Genomic DNA, 4,904 nt, shown 5'->3' on the forward strand with positions numbered 1-4,904 from the left:
GTGTGTGTGTGTGTGTGTGTGTGTGTGTGTGTGTGTGTGTGTGTGTGTGTGTGTGTGTGCGTGTGTATGTTTGTGTGTCTGTATATGTATGCATGCATATATATATACATACATACGTACATACATACATATGTATTATATATTTATTATTATTATTGTTGTGTGTTTTATTGTTGATGTCAGTTTGTTTTCTTGTTTTTCTAATTGTTGTTTTTATAAGGGTGGATTAGGTGAATCTTCAGAGCTTCCGGAAAAAAATAAACTGTGTTGCAGTGCTTTTCCATCTGTTTAAATTCTGCGTTCGTATCTGTCCGAAGACTTCATTGCATCCGAAGCAGGTCTGTGGTCAGTAAATTTCATCACCATTGAAGAAGCTGTGACGATGATATCCACTGACACTCTGCTCCTTAAACAGTTCTTGTTCGTCAAATAGAAATCATTGTTTCCCCCGTGCTGGGCAGCATGTTTAGTAGCATTTCGTCCGTCCTTACGTTACGTACTGAGATTTCGTCGGTTTTAGCTTCGTTTTTCATTCTTTTGGCGTTGGTTAAATAAAACGTCAGTGGAGGCGCAATGGCCCAATGGTTAGGGCAGCGGACTCGCGGTCATAGGATCGCGGTTTCGATTCCCAGACCGGGCGTTGTGAGTATTTATTGAGCGAAAACACCTAAAGCTCCACGAGGCTCCGGCAGGGGATGGTGGCGAACCCTGCTGTACTCTCTCACCACAACTTTCTCTCACTCTTACTTCCTGTTTCTGTTGTTCCTGAAATTCAAAGGCTCAGCCTTGTCACACTGTATCACACTGAATATCCCCGAGAACTACGTTAAGGGTATACGTGTCTGTGGAGTGCTCAACCACTTGCACGTTAATTTCACGAGCAGGCGGCTGCTCCGTTGATCGGATCAACTGGAACCCTCGACGTCGTAAGCGACGGAGTGCCAACAACAACAAAATAAAACGCCAGTGAAGCACTGTGATGGAGTTAATTGACTAGTCTTCATCTCTTGTGCCTACGTTAGAAAGCATTATTATTATCATTATTGCCTTTGCAAAGCTTCTAGCGCTGGAGATGTACTGCGGTGTCAGCTGTTCACTACCAGTGAACTAAGGTAACACCTCTTATTTTTCGATCACCTTCCAGAGTATTCGAGCGGTTCCAAGTAGTGCTGTTTTCTGCAAGGACTCCACTCTTATTGCAGCCCCTATTTGTTCCATGTACTTCTCAAGATTTTTACTCACTGTTTCCAGGGCTCCGACAATTATTGGTACTACTATCACCTTTTTCATCGACCACAACTGCTTAACATCCCAAGCTAACTTGTCATATCTCTTGTCATATCCAATAAGTCTTCTTTCCCCTCGTACATAATACTGAAATACGCCTAAAGTAAACACATGCAGACAAATATATTAATATAACAAATTAAAAAAATAATAAAACCATACAATCAATGAAGGGACAAAGATGATACATGCTGATTTTATTAGGTAGTTCTGTTTATTTAGAAACCTACACTGAAGAGGTTATGTCAGACTCTAAACGATAAATTTCACTGGGTACATTATAGTTGACACCGTTCCACTAAATGCAGAAAATTTCTGTCTCGCTATTGGCTAAAAATAGAGTTTTTTTTCCCAATTTTTAAGCCTCTGTAACTTTTTCCTCAAATTATTTTCTGTACGACATCATACATTCCTAGCAATGAGACTGGAAATCTACATTATTATAACCGATTTTCAGATTTTTTATTTCCCTTTAAAAAATTCATATTTTGCGAATAAAAAGCTAGATCCGTAGTAGTAGTAGTAGTAGTAGTAGTAGTAGTAGTAGTAGTAGTAGTAGTAGTAGTAGTAGTAACGCTAGCAGCAGCAGTTACGATAGCAGCAGCAATTGTTATTAGTGGCGAGGAAGTGTGACTTCGTTTTCGGGGAGACTGTGAGCATCGAGTCTGGCGAGTCTGTGCCGGACAACTTTCCGGTTGGGAACTCTGGATAATTTCTAATTGTTCTACTGAGAGAGGTCACGCTACTGCTTCGAGATTAAAATTACAGGCATGGATGTGCAGTCAGAGGGGTTTGTTCGAGTTGCGCACAGAATGACCAGACCATTCTACATGCACTCGTCCAGTGTCCGGGCAGTTCTGATTTGTAGGTTTATGTCGAACAACAGCTGTCACTTGTGGTACGGATCCGTCTCGCGGTGAAGTTCATAGGAATGATTGCCCTGTCATCCTCCTTTAGTTGGTTAGGCAAGGCAGTTTTCCTCTGCTTGATAGCTGTGTCGAAAGAGGTTGTATGGTGGACGAGACTGAAAGGTATGAGAACAGATACATTCCTCTTTGGTAGAGGCTTCATGGACCTTTTCCAATTTCCACCTGAAAAGGAAATTAAGGTTGGAAATGGAAGTTTATGAAAAGATGAGTTTATGGAAAGATGGGTGAAAGTTGTGAAAATGGCAAGAGTGGATGGTACCTCTCTAAGCGTAGAACTGTGAGTCGGAGAAAGGAAATGTTAGAGGGCACTTGTCCTTGGTTTTCAGGGGGATCTTGGGCAGTGGTATTCCTCAATTATTCCCAGAGGTCGTCTTATATAAGAACTACATCACTATCGCTCCCCACAATTTTTTTTTACCTTTGTATACTATGTATATTTACCTTCCTTTTCATTTTATTCCATGCATACTTATTGTTTTATTTTTGTTATTCATTAATTTTATCATATCATTATATTTAAAACCTCACACTTTGTGTTGTCCCTCACATCCTTCACTCTGATGGCAAATAAATTAAATCTTCATCATCATCATCATCATCATCTCTTCCACAGAAAAGAACACTGAAGGAAAGAGGGAGAGAAGGTAAAGAATGTGTAGTGGCTAGCGATCTATCATATATCTCAAGGAAAAATTTTATCGTCACTAATTTTAACCGAGGATGTCGAAGCACGTATATTTCAAGAAATAAGAGGTAAAAACTCTTAGTGTTGTAAGAAGCACGCAGTAAGCAAAACTGCTGCGTGCTTCTTACAGTATTAACAGTTTTTAACTCTTATTTCTTGCAATATAGGTGCTTCAGTACCTTCAGTTACAATCAGTGTCTATAAAAATTTTCCTTTATGGTATAATATTGCGCTTAGATTTTTATATTAACTTTTAATATAACCATCAGCATTTAGCTGAATCAGCCATGAATTTTTTATAAGTCAAATATATACACCGACAGCCGGATTTATCTAAAACATGGAGCATTTGAGTAGCCTACGAGTGATTTGAGTAGCATTTGAGTAGCCTTCGAATATGTTCTCAACAACACCTCTTGCTCTTTAATCCATTCCTTGGGTGGGACAATCTCCCACACCAAGATATTTTCTTTCGCTATGCTTTTTTAAAAAAGTTCTCTCGACAGTTCAAAAAATACGGAAGGCAAAAGCCAAAAAACAGTCAAAGGGAAGACAAGAAAAACACGAAGATAGAGAAGAAAAGAAGAAATGATAAAACAAACAGTTCAGCTCGACTACAGTTCTCTAGGCTATGCTAGTTCAAATCACAGCTTCTTAAAAACTTTTCGGTCAACCGGTATTCCCGGCCCTTATATTTTTCAAAAAGGTACTCCAGTTTGGGTCAGGAACAGGGTAGCAGGAGAAAAAAATATTTTACCATTAAATGGTAATTGCACAAGGAAGAAAAAAAATTTCCACAGCAGAAAAAGAATTCCACAATTTATGGCGCGGCGGATCCGCCCACCAAAAAGAATTCACTTAAAAGTGAACAAATTTTGCCCAACTGCAGGCAGACCAGAGTACAGAGTCCAGTAAGGACTTCTATATTATAGCAAACAACAAACTCCTACTGGACCCAAAATACAAAAGTCTTACTATGCAGTTGAGATTCACTTAATTCGCCACGCTGCAAACCAGCGTGTCTACTTCTTTCAGCGCCAAGAAAAACACTGACATGCTCAGTGGGAAGCAAGCTTCTTACAACACAGCCACTTCTGCACCTATTATATACAATATGCCTGTACATATGTGTGTACATGTCTATAATCTCTTATTCTTTTCTTTTATTCTTTTCTTTTATTCTATTACTGGTTTCCGCCAGAGGCTGAGGCTATGGTGAAGCACTGCCATTCTGTGTTTTTGGGTCTCTTTTCGGTAAACGTTTTCGCGATGAAAGGAGTTGTGTGAAGATTCTCTTCTTTGTTTCTCCTGCTGGGATTTGAGAAATTTGTCCAGGTACATTTTGAACATTCCCAAATCAACACCTTGCAGATCTCTTAGGTTCCGTTGCAGGATGTTAAGCAGTGGTGGTCCCCTGAAACCCAAACTATTCCAATACTGGGCCTTATGTGCGATAAAGAAGGTAGTATCTTTGGCAGTATACAGCGCCATCCAGTTGGATGGTTGGTATAATTTTTAATTCCAAAATTGGGAGCTAGAACTTTCAGGATTTTCCATAAGCATACCTTCCTCATCTTCTCTCCCGGGAGTAGAGCTTCAGTTCTTGTAGCCTCCCCTATTAGCTGATCCGTTTCACCGACTCAAACTTTTCTGTGTAAGGCACTGGATTTTCTCAAGTTCTACAATCAATTTGATCTGAGGAAAATGTCCTCCATAAGAGTTGCAATGTATTTTTATATAAATTCACTTGACATTTAATGTCAGCTGATATCCTATTTAACACTAAATTAATAGTATAAAGATTAACATTTTAGTTTAAACCAAAACTTCTATTAGATTAGTGTTGCATTTATTTTCAATAATATTGTTTAATGTTTCTTTTTGATTTATAGGTAAAATAAGTATTTTTATATAAGTTGATTTATTATTAGGTAATATACTAATTAAGGTTAAGTTAATGGTATAACATTTAAAATTTTATTTAAACTAACGATTCGATTAGA

Source organism: Octopus bimaculoides, chromosome 17 (assembly GCF_001194135.2).
Source record: "Octopus bimaculoides isolate UCB-OBI-ISO-001 chromosome 17, ASM119413v2, whole genome shotgun sequence".
Classification (NCBI taxonomy): domain Eukaryota; kingdom Metazoa; phylum Mollusca; class Cephalopoda; order Octopoda; family Octopodidae; genus Octopus; species Octopus bimaculoides.